This window comes from Gopherus flavomarginatus, chromosome 4 (assembly GCF_025201925.1).
Source record: "Gopherus flavomarginatus isolate rGopFla2 chromosome 4, rGopFla2.mat.asm, whole genome shotgun sequence".
NCBI lineage: Eukaryota > Metazoa > Chordata > Testudines > Testudinidae > Gopherus > Gopherus flavomarginatus.
In genome coordinates, this window is record NC_066620.1 from 36,441,118 (window position 1) to 36,455,892 (window position 14,775).

At 43.2% G+C, this 14,775-nt stretch overlaps 1 protein-coding gene across 3 annotated transcripts in view; it reads right to left on the bottom strand.

Moving 5' to 3' along the window:
• The window catches only part of MSH2 (mutS homolog 2), a 99,317-nt gene that overhangs the window by 63,563 nt on the left and 20,979 nt on the right, over positions 1–14,775 (bottom strand). The window contains exon 1 of one of the 3 annotated variants that reach the window (XM_050951799.1): positions 1,420–2,908. The exons of the other annotated variants lie outside the window; for them this stretch is intronic. The gene's annotated coding sequence lies outside the window, so the exon portion shown is untranslated. Of the gene's footprint in view, positions 1–1,419; positions 2,909–14,775 lie in introns of those variants that run through there. 3 annotated transcript variants of the gene reach the window in all.

Here is a 14,775-nt window from a genome sequence, read left to right on the forward strand (position 1 = left end):
AAAGTAAAAAACAAACAAACAAACAAAACTGTATGAAGCTTAATTTTCTTAAGTTGTGCATCCTTACTTCAGGGCTGAGCTTGTACCAAACAGTTTCTCAGTTCATTCTAAAGCTCTTTAACGTGTTGGCCCATGTTTTTTGTGTCTGTATACATGTGCATACAAATGACTGTGGGAGGATAGGTAGTCTTACAACCTATAGTGGAGTTGCTCAGCCAGTCTGCACTTGGTAAATAAAGTTCCCTTCTAGAGGCATTACTATAGAACAATTTGTGCAATCTAGGATTCCACAATTTTCCTAGAAGCTTTCTAGACAGTCCAAGTTCTTCCTACAAAATTTTCCTGCCATTCCCCACTCCCCACACACTTGCTGAAGGCTTTGATCCAAACTGTTTTAAGTTAGATAAAATTCTTCAGAACTTGCACTCCTCGTTTAGCATGCTACTTACTACAAAGTCGCCACTATTTCCCCAGTCATGACTGAAATTCCCAGTGCTTCTGTAGCATGCAATGTCCTCTTCTCCCCATTTTCAGGGAATACCACTAGCATGATGTAAGAAAAGTCAAGGAAAGACGACTTAACTAGCTTATGGAAAACAACTTAGAAAAACGAAGCAAGGTAACAGAGCAAAGAAAACATATGCACTAATAAACGAGGAATTGGGTGTTTGAAGTATGCTATTTTAGGTGTGGAGTCTGAAACTATGGGTTTGTGACACTGCAAAAATCACTAACTCCAGCCCCCTCACTGTAGCTTCTGTGACTGTAATCTGAAGGTAATTCCGTTTCAGTGATTCAGTATAAAATAGCATACTTTATTTACATTTATTATTAGCATACATAATAAAATAAGGTATGCTATTTTATTTCCTGATATTAGGGTTTGAAGAGACCTCACATGGTCATCTAGTCCAACCTCCTGCTCAAAGCAGGACCAACACCAACTAAATCATCATTGACAGAACTGTACCCTTCTAATATAGTATACCACAAATATTGAATTGTAATGAACATGCCAGCTCCTTACTGGGCATTGTGTTAACTCCTACAGCAGAGGGCTTCATAATCCTTCCAGCACAGAAAAATAAAATACAGCCAGAGGCAAGAGAGGACCTGGGTATACTTGGCCCAGGAGGATAGAAACACAGCAAGGCTATGTCAGAGCAGGTTGGAAGCAGCACTGTAGGAACTGGCTGTGGTGAGAAACCAAAACAAGCTTGGGAGCTGGAGTCAGAAGCAGCCTGTCGCTGGCAAGGAGGTCAGTGGTAGCCACGACAGACAGACACTCTAGAGCAGCTTGCAAACAGGGTGGCTGTATAGGAAGATCCAAACAAGGTAGACAATGGAACTGAATTCTGGCTGGGAAGGAGGGAACTCTGAAGGCTAGTGTGTGACGCCGCCTGGAAGGAAGAAACATACCTACTGCCAGTACTGGATTTAGCAAGGTGCTGGCCCGCTCTTCTCCACCCCCATTCTCTACTGTGGGGTCAGAAACCTGATGCTGCCAGCTGCAGGGGCTCCTGCTGCAGCAGGGCAGGCTCTGCTGGCAGCCAAGCTCCTCCCCTGGCTCTTCCCCCAGCATGCTACATTCCCTCCCCTCCCCCTCCCCCTGCGGCCGATCAGCTGTTGGCAGGAGGGAGGGGGAAGAGCAGAGCCACAGTGCGCTCACTGCTCTGGGGAGGAGGAGGAGGAGGAGAAGGAGAAGGAGAAGGCGGAGCCTTGGGGAAGGGGCTGGAATTGGGGCCAAGACCCCAGCCCATACCCCCTCTCCCCTCCTCAGACTTTTCTGGCAGCCTTGTTGCCAGGTATCCAGATTTAGACTGGAAACTCCAGTAGAAAATGGGACCTGAGTGTCCGGTTAGCACTGCTGACTGGAAACTAAACGTCCGGTTATAGGAGCAACCACATTAACCCCTACTCCTCCCACTCCCAACACCCACCCCAAAGGGCTGGAAGAGAACCTGTCCTGCTGCTGTGGGAGGAGGGACAGCTCAGTGCAGAGAGAGACAAAGAGAATGGGCTAGAACCGGGTAGGTACCCGCTTTATGTGAGCAGGGGCAGGGGGGATCCTGTTTACCCCCTCCCCAGCCCTGTTGTGCTTGCACTTTACCCGACCCCTCCCTTGTTCCAGAGACCAACCCTAGCTCCTGCCCCACTGTGCTTTTACCCCAGCCACTTTAACAATCATTCCCCAGGGAGGCCCACAAAAAGTTAATAGTCCCTGCCTACTGCTGTAGCACCCCTGGAAGATGGAACTAGAACTGGGTAGACAGAGGGGCCAAGCTCCCCTCACGTTTTTAACATGGGTGTAGTTGGGAGGAGGGTAAGTGGCAGTGTTGCCCCCCACCCAAACCACAAGCCTCAGGCAGGTGCTGCCTTGCGCAGTTCCCCTGGGACAAAGCACAGCTCCTGTGGGCGCCAATCCATACCTACCCGAGGCTTGCAGTTTGGAGGGACAACACTGCCACAAAGCGCAGCCCCTGTTGGCACTATTCTGCCCCTGCCCGAGGCTTGCAGTTTGGAGGAACAATCCTGTCCCCGCACTCCCAAATTACACCGTTTAAAAGTGGAGCACAAGTCCTCCAGCCCTCCCAGTTCCAGCATCACCGTGCCCCCCCTACACTTTTACAAAGGTTCTGGCACCCAGCCCTGTCCCTCTCCAGCTCCATTCCAGTGCTTGGGGGTTAAAGGGCCCTTGAGATGGCTGTGTGCGGGGAGGGACTACAGCATCCCCTGAACCCAGGGAAGTCACCCACCCATAAGGTCAGCCCTGCCCCCCCATACCATGTGACCCTCGGGTCTGTGCTGCCCATTGCTCTCCAGCTACTCAGTTCTGAAAACAGCACCTCCATCAACAACAACGTAGAATGGTGGAAATATGTGGCCCCCACCCTGGGTGTAAATATCTGAAACCCTGAAATGTCACAGTCCTATGACTGCGAAATTGACCAAAATGGACGGGGAATTTGGTAGGGCCCTAACCAAATGATATTCTTCGGTAGATAAGAGAATAAACGGTACGGGAGAAGAAAGAAGCAGCTAACTTCTTTGTTCACAGTGATAGGCTCCTCTACACATCTGAACAGTGAGCTTGATTTCTGACATCTCAATAAGCAGGACCGTATTTAAATCAGTTTCTTTATCAAAATGTAAAACATTCATTTCCTATGTCAACCCTGATTCCTCCAATGATACGATACAAAGCAAACAAATAATTTCAAAACATTCTTGTTGGTAGAACCCTGAAAAGCCACAGATATCCACTTTATATGTGCAGATATCCACATCCATCATTTTTGCGGACTGCCAGTCGGACGTGGATACAAATGTTATATCCACACAAGGCTCTACTTGTTGGGCTACTTTCCAATCCCACTACTCTACCACCATAGAATATTAGGGTTCGAAGTGGCCTCAGGAGGTCATCTTGTCCAACCCCCTGCTCAAAGCAGGATCAACACCAACTAAATCATCCCAGCCAGGGCTTTGTCAAGCCTGACCTTAAGAACCTCTAAGGAAGGAGATTCCACCACCTCCTTAGGTAACCAATTCCAGTGCTTCATCACCCTCTTAGTGAAATAGTTTCCCAATATCCAACCTAGACCTCCCCAGCTGCATCTTGAGACTACTGCTTCTTTTTCTGTCATCTGCCACCACTGAGAACAGCCTAGCTCCATCCTCCTTGGAATCCCCCTTCAGGTAGCTGAAGGCTGCTATCAAATCCCCCCCCCTCCCCAGATACACACTTCTTCTGCAGACTAAATAATCCCAGTTCCCTCAGCCTTTCCTCACAAGTCATGTGCCCCAGCCCCCTAATCATTTTTGCTGCCCTCCACTGGACTCTCTCCAATTTGTCCACATCCTTTCTGTAGTGGGACCACCAAAACTGGACACAATACTCCAGGTCTGGCCTCACCAGTGCAAACAGAAGGGAATAATCGCTTCCTTCGATCTGCTGGCAGTGCTCCTGCTAATGCAACCCAATATGCCTTTGGCCTTCTTGGCAACAAAGGCACACTGCTGACTCATTTCCAGCTTCTCGAAACGTTTTGCAGAACATCCATAATTGAACAGTAAGCGCTACATAGGTCAAGCTCCCTATATTGGTGTATTGACGTGTAAACTGCAAGATTTAGACAGTTATTTTATATTAGGCACTTAGATATGTGCTTTTTATGGAAATGAAAGCCTTCATTCCAACCTTTCTTTCTCCAAAAAGCCTTCACTAAAATTAATTTCTTACTGAGGACAGGATGGGGAAAAAAGGTATTTAAAATTTTTGTTTACCTGAGTTTCCAGACTACTATAATAAAGTATTTCTTAAATAACTTTATTATGCACAGGCAGGCAGAAATGTAGTCGCTTGCCTGTGTAGTAACATTGTTAATGTTGCTATTGTTAGTTAACTATTCCCATTCTCAGTCAATTCCACCTCCAGGAGCATAAAACCACCCCTCATTGTCAGACTGATGTAAAGGAGCCTTATTATAAATGACAGTAAGGGTATCCTCAGCTAGGAAGATCTATGTGCTTTATCACTTTCTTCCTGTGCCAAAGTGGCACAATGGGTTAGATTATGGTTCAGGATTTAATTTACAGACCCATTTTTTTAAAAAAAAGGACTTTGAAGGCAAATTAAACATTTACCAAGCAGTCAGTAAAACATCAGGACAATCAGAACCAAGCACTTCCCGAAGTACCCAGCCAGGTCCAGGACAAATGATTATCAAAACTATCAGAGAATCCTGTGGCACCTTATAGACTAACAGATACATCCGACGAAGTGGGTATTCACCCACGAAAGCTCATGCTCCAAAACATCTGTTAGTCTATAAGGTGCCACAGGATTCTTTCCTGCTTTTACAGATCCAGACTAACACGGCTACCCCTCTGATACTTATCAAAACTATGACTTTTATGTGTGAAAGTCTGAGCAATTTAAAATGACATTCTACTTTTTTGGGGTGGGGGGAGAAAGAGAGGGCACTATTTGATGCTCTGTAATTTAAATGAAAATCCAGAACTATAACTGGAATGCAGAGTATTAGTTACCAAGGGTATGTCTACATCTACAATTTTGCAGCGCTGGTTGTTACAGCTGTATTTGTACAGCTGTATGGGGCCAGCGCTGCAGAGTGGCCACACTTACAGCAACCAGCGCTGCAAGTGGTGTTAGATGTGGCCACACTGCAGCGCTGTTGGGCGGCTTCAAGGGGGGTTCGGGGAACGCGAGAGCAAACCGGGGAAGGAGACCAGCTTTGCCGCGGTTTGCTGTCGCGTTCCCCGAACCCCCCTGCAAACCGCAGGGAAGGAGACCTGCTTGCTTGGGGTTCGGGGAACGCGAGAGCAAACCGCAGGGAAGGAGACCTGCTTGCACGGGGGTTCGGGGAACGCGAGAGCAAACCGGAGAAGGAGACCTGCTTGATTACCAGAGGCTTCCTCAGGTATGCTGGGATACCTGCTTATTCCACGGAGGTCAAGGAAAGCGCTGGTAAGTGTCTACACTTGATTACCAGCGCTGGATCACCAGCGCTGGATCCTCTACACCCGAGACAAAACGGGAGTACAGCCAGCGCTGCAAACAGGGAGTTGCAGCGCTGGTGATGCCCTGCAGATGTGTACACCTCCTAAGTTGCAGCGCTGTAACCCCCTCACCAGCGCTGCAACTTTGTGATGTAGACAAGCCCCAAGTGTTTGTAACTTAACTTTCATGGGTTTAGGAAATGCTGAAGCGTTACTGTGAATTTTTTTCTGTATTGTAGTTTAAATAAATTGCAAAACAATTGAAACTGATGTGATTATATTACATTATTTTGACAAATAAAATATGCAGAATTTTGAATCTTTTGGCACAGAATCCCCCCAGGAGTAACATCTAATTCAAACAATAAAAATAGTTCTTGATGGAGCAACAACAACAGTTGTGAAGTCTTTATCACTGAAAATTTGTATAAATTACCATGGAAATATAGACTATTTCCACTAGACTATGAACCAGGAAAAATAATACAAATGAGTTTAACATTGAATTATATAACATATTTAACTTATGAAATCGCCAATACTGAGTGCTGGGGGCAGTACTGCTGAACAGCGTAAAAGCACAGAGATCGTTGCCATCATACTTAGGATTAAAATCAAGTGCCTTCAGTTTCACACTGAATACCGAACAATTCACACGCATGAAACTATGAGTTGTGAATGAGAGTTATTGACTGGAAGACAGTTTCCTGTTAAGAAAGGAAACACCTAAATGACGTTTGCCTATCCACTGAAACCTAAATATGTTCATGACAGAACAAAGAACTGCATAACAATCCTATCAGCAGTTTTAAAAACATTTTTCATATAACAAAACAGTGAAGTCTTTTTATTCTCCATAATTACAATAAAAAACAAGGAGCAAAGTACTGTACAGTAATTAGTTTATCATCATTTCACATATTGAAACTGCCCCACCCTAAACTCTTCAAGAGAAATCTTGAACTGGTTGAAACTGGTTCTCAATAATCATACTTTTCTAGGACTCCTGGCGATTAGGTAAATACTAAAGCATCACAGAATCATAACTACAGATTCTTCAAACTCCTGGGGACAGTTTAGAGAAACAGGTTTGCAAAGAAGTGGCACAGAAACACCTGTATTACTAAACAAAACACTTTAGACTTTTAGAATTGAGTTTTAATCATCTAAATTGACTTCTCCAAGAATAGTTGTGTTCCTTTGTTTTTTACTCTTTGCACTTCACTGAGCTTGTACAATTTAACAACAAACTAACCAGATTCAGATTCTGGTTTTACTGCAGTAGCACAATGTTTTCATATGTATATTGTAAATCCTAGAAGAGAATGTTTATATACATTTTTGTCCATAGATTTAAAAAAAATAATTTCATGAAAATGTTTCTATCAGGACTTATAAAAATTAAAAATAGTCTAGATTCAACTACTTGTCAGTGCCCTATTAACTAGCAACTCTAGTTATTTATGATATTCAAGCTTTCATCCAGTGTTGGTTAAACAGACCAGAAGCAATAATCTATAAACTGTGCAGGGCTCCTATTCTTTTACATTAAGGGAATGAGCTCAAATTTGTAATCACGAAGAACACGGTGACAGAAAGCAATTACCTTTGAATGATTACTGATTACTATTTGAACATATAGTGAAGTCATTCAGCTTTTAAAAGGTTAACTGGAGACTTCTGTCATAGGGGGGAGGGGACCAAAGTCTGTTTTAGTTCCTGATTTGTCAGAAACAAATCTTAAGCAAAGCCTTAATTTTTTTTTTTAAGTTATTATACCTTAACCTTGGAAGGCTGAGAACAAAAGAAGAGGGTCAGTATGATGTCACTTCTCACTAGTCTATTAAAGTTGTGTGAAATTTTTATCACAAATCCTAAAAGCCAGACAAAAACCTGACAGTTTCAGCAAGTTCCTGTTTTATTTTGTTTGAACCTCAAACTCAGGCGCAGAACACTGTGAGTGGGAAAAGAGAGAGGGAAAAAAGTTTGCTTGAATTTCTGAAATGAAGCCTGTGAATTTCATACAGTTCTACTAGCAATTAGCTTTTACCGGCTACTGAAGTGGTGGCATAAGAACCCTGTACTGAGCAATGCTAGAACAGGAAATCTCACTGAAAGTCTGCTTATTCTTCAATATTGATTGGGTATGGGCATGTTGTGGTACCTATTTAGGCTCTAAGGCTTTTTAAGACAAAGACAATTCAATCCTATTTATTTTTGTACAACATATCAAAGAAGAGGACCGGTCAAGACAATGTACACTTTAACTCAGAGTTTGGTGCTTTAAGCTAAAGTTTCATTTATTTGTTTCTGGCACACAATCAAATACTAAATGTTTAAAATGTTCCATTTATACCTTTCACGAAAATACTACTGAAAGCATAACAAAATAGAAGTGCTGAGGGTCATACTAAGGATGGTCAAGTCTACTTGGATAAATTAACAGGATTTCCCACCTAAATTAAATCAGATTGGGTATCTAATTTCTGGACCAAAGTAGTTCGGATAAGTGTGGATAAGCAAACAGCTTTCAGGCACATATCCAACCCAAACACTGATATGTGTTGCTTGGGCAAACTACTGGTTTTAGAAGGAGTTGCTGTTCAAAGTTACATTTCTCAGCACATGTAATTGTTTGTTCTCTAGAATATTACAGCACAACCAAATTAATACAGGTAAAGTCACTTGACAATCATTTTAAAAAGTCAAATTCATGTGTAGCACATGCAAAAATTAAAATCAGTGATTTGTAGAGGACAGTCATAAAAGTGACTAGTTTGATTTATTTTGTGCTCAGTTGATGAAGCTTCTGTTTAGTGTTTTTTGTTTTATTTTTTAAACATTTGAAGTTCAGGTCTTGAACTTTGGTTTTTGTAGCAAAAACCAACTAAAGAAAATGTATGTGACCCTGAAGCAACTTTTAGAATACAGTAACTCCTCGCTTAATGTTATAGTTATATTCCTGAAAAATGCTACTTTAAGCAAAATTATGTTAAGCAAATCCAATTTCCCCACAAGAATTAACGTAAATAAGGGAGAGTTAGGTTCCAGGGGAAAAAATTTCACCAGACAAGAGACTCTCAATCTCTATATATACATACGCACACAATATAAGTTTTAAACAAACAGTTAAATATAGTACACAGCAATGATGATTGTGAAGCTTGGCTGAGGTGGTGAAGTCAGAGGGTGGAAGAGGGTGGGATATTTCCCAGGAAATGCCTTGCTGCTAAATGATGAACTAGCACTCAGCTGAGCCCTCAAGGGTTAACACATTGTTGTTAATGTAGCCTCACACAGAATGTAGGGAGGAAACACAGCATAGCAGAGGGAAACAGAGACACACACCATGTGGGATGGGGGGGGGGAAGGGGAAGGAACAAACCATGTACCCTGACCCCACTCTAAGTACATTGCCTTTAAGTAGATCAGCAAGTTGAGACAGCAGCTGCTACCAGCAAGCTCCCTTGGTCCTGAGCTCTGTTGTGTCGTCATCCCCCCCACCCCGCTCTGTAGAGATGAGGTACAGGAGCAGGAGGGAGGGGGACACCCTGACATTAGCACACCTCTCTTTGCCCCCTCCCCCTGCACAGCAAGCAGGAGGCTCCTGGGAGCAGCTCCAAGGCAGAGAGCAGGAGCAGCACACAGCAGTAGGGGGAGGGACAGCTGAACTACCCGGCAATTGATAGCCTGCTGGACAGGTGCCGCACAGGAAACTTAGGGGGGCTGCTGGTCCACCCTGGTTCCAAGCCCTCACCAGCTAGCTCCAACGGGCTGCCCTTTCTGAAACCAGTGGACAAAGCAGGCAGCTGCCAAACAACATTATACGGGAGCACTGTGCAACTTTAAATGAGCATGTTCTCTAATTGATCAGTGATGTAACAACGAAACAACGTTAATTGGCATGTTAAGCGAGGAGTTACTGTATTAAGCATTCTTGAGAAGGGGTTTATAATGGAAGTGCTCAAACAGTTTTAAGCGCTACTATGTCACCTTGTCATCAGATAAAGTGTATATCTATATTTTAAACTAGAGGCTTATTGCAAAAGCCAGCAAGTCACATTCAGGTCAGTAAAATGACCGCTCATTTCACCTGCATTATTTATAGTAGCTTGTACTGTAAACCAATCAAGTCACGTTCTGACATGAATCATCAACTGATCAATCTACATGTTAGAAACTTCCCTGTAGCCATTAGGTGCACTTTCAGCGTTTGTCCAAGTTCAAAAGGAGGTTAGTTTAGGTCAGAGTTTGCTAACTCCAACCTAACCAGGAATTTTTTTCCCTGGTGTAGATGCAGGTTAATACCTTTCAATCTCAACATAAAAGGCTGATCTCAAACGAAAACTGAAAGGTCCCAACTTCTTCCTCGACTGACAACTGTTCCAGAGCATTGTTACATTACCACTGTGGCTAGCGGAAGTGTTAACTGTCAATACTTTGCAGGGATAAATTATGTTATCCTGTCCTGAGAGAAAATTTAATAGGAAACTGCTTCACAGTATCTCCATAAAACCATTAGTGTTGCCCTGACTAGTTAAAATACTTTGAAAGGTGTTAAAACCCACTACGCTAGGTAGCAACAAGTTTTTAAACCCTTAAATAAAACCCTTTAGTTTAGAAGAGTTTTTTTTTAAAAAACGTTTTAGTCTAGAAAAGGTCTTGAATGAATCACTAGAAGCTCAGTGGACAAGGACATTCTACCCAAACCCCTTGATTTCATCATCCAAATCTCCTTGAATGGTATAAAAATTCCAACATCGAGTAGTCAGATTAACAATAGTTTGAGGCTGCCAGAGCTGGGATTAATTTCCCTAACCAAGGTAAACTGCAGAAGCACCAAAGCAAAATTTAGGAACATCTCAGAATAATCCAGCCAGGTAACTAATGTTAAAATGCATAATCCTCTACAGTATATTTAGACTAAACTCTTCAGTGTAGGGCCATTTATGTGTTTGTACAATGCTTAGCACAATAAGGCCCAGATCCCGGATTGGGCCCCAGCGACTAAAACAATAAGACAATATGCATATAAGACTGAATATGTTTAGTGGAATCAACGTTTTTGTTCAAGAAAGCTGAGCAGAAATTCTACAGTGAGATTTTTCAGAAAGATGCGGATGTACTACAGACTAAAGGAATCAGCCAAATATACCCTGTATGAGAGCTCACCAAGAAGCATGATGCAGCATCCTCTACTGTTCAGTCAGCAGAATTTTTAATTTCTCAGGATTTCAAATGTCTGCCAAACAGCAAGGACTTTCATAGGCTATTTGTATAGTTAGTAATGTTACACACTGCAATCAATATTTTGTATTAGCTCTTACTATCTTTGTACCCAGACTTAGTGATATCAGTATCAGAAACACATTGCTTTGTGCTTTGCAGTCAACAGCCTCCTACATCTGCTTCCTAAGCAACTCCGCATAGGGATGGCTGAGTAGTCAGCTTCCTTTGTACAGCTGTGGTCTGTTTCCTTTATAAAGGAAACAAGACTGGGTAAAACCCAGAAATGCAAGTGTAAGGAATCCCTGCTTTCCTTGTGTTTATTAGAAGCTGCTTCAGCAAAAGGTCACATGTTCTAACAGCAATGGCTTCAGATGCATTTTCTCCTGTGTATAAGTCATAACAAACGGAAGGCATATATGTTATATTATATGTATTCCGATTGCTATTCCTCTACTCTGCTTTAACCACCAACATATATAATTGGATGTCCATTATTCCGCACACGTAAAACTAATGCTGTGTACTTCCTCAGTAACTAATGTAAATAGAATTGCATCAGCCATTTAGCTCCAAAGCATGACTGCCTTATACCACCTACAGATCTCAATTGTGGGGCAAGATTTTGCAGCAATACTAACCAAGCAGGGTCTGGATGGGTTTATACTGTTTTCCATGAGACTTGCAGCATTTGATGTTGCTTAGAAATGGTGATGGCACATTAGCACGTGCACACTTCATGTTAATACCGACCCAATGACGCACTGAGGCAGTGGGCGCCAGCTGGAGGACCATGCTGGCGGTGGAACATCCGCCAAAATGCCACCGAATTTCTGTGGTGTTTCAGCGGCGACACCTCTCGATGATGTCATGCAAAAATTCAGCAGATGCTCGACCGCTGGTCAGGACGCGGGGGCATTCAGATGCCCCCGTGGGTGCCATGGAGCCCGCGGGCGCCACGTTGGGGACCCCTGCATTAAGGTGATTGAGGGGGAAGGTACAGCTGGAGGCATCATTTGAAAAAAGAACAAAGGTTTAAGTTTTCATGGCACTTTTGCATGAAAATGAAACCAGTGGGTTACTCTCAAACCGATTCCACCTAACTTCTGCCTACAAGTCTCAGCCGAATATATCAATGTGTCTGCTTTCCTGAATAGTGTAACATTGCTGTATACTGTTAAATAATTGTAGTGTTCTACTCCACAGATGACAGCATTTCACTGGCAGTAAACCAATTCCCATATTGTATGCATATGAAGTAAAGTGCTTTGGAATCCTTCAAAAATTTTAACTTTAGCATACAGTACAATCTTGCTAATTCACATCAAGAGGGAGATAGATTGCAAAAGATTAAGCTATCAACATTTTATTTTTCAAAATATTTACTTCTAGAAAGTATACATCCAAAAATATTTATTAAATATCAATTGGTATTCTATTGTTTATCAGTGTAATTAATAGCCATTGATTTTTTTAATCATGATTAATTTTCTGTGTTAACTATGTGAGTTACCTGTGATTAATCGACAGCCCTAATTGCAGCATATACAGTGTTTTATATAAGCATGTCAAGTGATATCTGTAAGGCACCATCAGCTTTTGGGGCCATTTCAAAGTTAAAATCGGAATTTCCTGGCCTCCCTTTTTGTACTTTGCAATATAATTTTAAAATGTACATGTACACACAAACCTGCTATCAATCTGAGAACATGAAAGGATAACTTGGTTATTTTAGCATGTGTTAAAAATGTCACTTGTCTGCTTATAGAGAGATTATGATCAAGATGTCACAGGGCAAACAAGTTACTTCTCAAACACAGACTATGACCTTCAACTTGTACGTCTAGGAGAAAATAAAAGCTAACTGACCATTCCCACTGAGTGGGAGTGTGCCAAAAGCTCCATGAAGTACTCTAAGTATTTTGACTATTATTGATTTTACAAAGAAAGCACTCAGATACTATGGTGATGGGCTGCAGCATAAAGCCCCAAGATAGATATAAATAGTCCATTCTATGTGTGGAGAAGTATTTGATCTGCATAAGTACTGATCTGCATAGTAAACATCTATAAAAAGGTAGACAAGTCCCTCCACTCAGAAGGTAACATTCCTAATGGTGCAATCTAGATGTGCTATCCTATGTAAGTGATCACTGAGGTGTCTAAATGTTCTGTTAACACAATGAAGGCATTTTCAGAATGGGCTGGGAGACCAGAGTATTCATGCTGTGTATAGTTTACTTTTAGATAAGAATCAAAGTGGCTGCTGCATTTACATAGTCTGAGGCCTGGTCTACACTACGCGTTTAAACCAAATTTAACAGCGTTAAACCGAATTAACTCTGCACCTGTCCACACAACGAAGACCTTTATGTCGATATAAAGGGCTCTTTAAACCGATTTCTGTACTCCTCCCCGACGAGGGGAGTAGCACTGAAATCGGTATTGCCATGTTGGATTAGGGTTAGTGTAGCCGCAATTCGACGGTATTGGCCTCCGGGCAGTATTCCACAGTGCACCATTGTGACTGCTCTGGAAAGCAATCTAAACTCGGATGCACTGGCCAAGTAGACAGGAAAAGCCCCACGAACTTTTGAATTTCATTTCCTGTTTGCCCAGCGTGGAGCTCTGATCAGCACGAGTGGCGATGCAGTCCCAAATCCAAAAAGAGCTCCAGCATCGACCGTACGGGAGATACTGGATCTGATCGCTGTATGGGGAGACTAATCTGTTCTATCAGAGCTCCATTGCAGAAGACGAAATGACAAAGCATTTGAAAAAATCTCCAGGCTATGATAGACAGAGTCCACAGCAGGGACTCAGCACAGTGCTGCGTGACAAGCGTAACAGAAAGCCAAAGAATCAAAGGGACACTCATGGAGAGAGGGAGGGGGTACTGAGGACTCCAGCTATTCCACAGTCCCCGCAGTCTCCGAAAAGCATTTGCATTCCTGGCTGAGCTCCCAATGCCTGAAAGGTCAAAAACATTTTACTGGGTGTTTCAGGGTGTATGTATTCAATTTACACCCTTCCCCCTCCTCCTCTTGAAAGAAAAGGGAAAAAGATCGTTTCTCGCCTTTTTTCAATGTCACCCTATGCCTACTGCATGCTGCTGGTAGACAGGGTGCTGCAGCGCTGAACACCAGCATCCCCTTCCCGGTGGCATATGGTGCAAAATTATTGGTATCCATCGTCGTCATCAGCCGTGAGTGCTCCTGGTTGGCCTCGGTGAGGTAGGCCGGGGGCGCCCAGGTAAAAATGGGAATGACTCCCGGTCATTCCTGGCAGACAGTACAGAAGGCTTCGTAACTGTCCTCATCATAGCAGCTGGAGGCTGAGCTCCATCAGCCCGCCCCCTTTCATGTCTAAAGAAGATTCTGTACTCCCTGAACTATCACAGCTGCTGGAGGCTGCCTCTCCCTCATTTTATCTCACTAAAAAGTCAGTGTTTCTTATTCCTGCATTCTTTATTACTTCATCACACAAATGGGGGGACATTGCCATGGTAGCCCAGGAGGGTTGGGGGAGGAGGGAAGCAATGGGTGGGGTTGTTGCAGGGGCACCCCCTAGAATGGCATGCACTCATCATTTCTGCAGGATCTCTGGGGCTCTGACCCGGAGCAGCTGTGCTCTCTGGTTCTCTAGTACACTTGCCCCATATTCTAGGCAGGACTGACTCTATTTTTAGACAAAACATAAAGAAGGGAATGACCCGGGGAGTCATTCCCATTTTTGTCCATGTGCCCCTGGCCGACCTCAGCGAGGCCAGCCAGGAGCATCCATGACAGCAGCAGACGGTACAGAACGACTGATAACCGTTATCGCCAATTTCCAAATGCCAACGGTGCAAAATGACTGATAACCATCATCTTATCGCCAATTTACAATGGCAGACGGTGCAGTAGGGATGGTACACATCTCTGCCACCTTGCAAAGGCAAATGAATGCTGTTGTGTAGCACTGCAGTACCGCCTCTGTCAGCAGCATCCAGTACACATAGGGTGACAGTGACAAAAGGCAAAACAG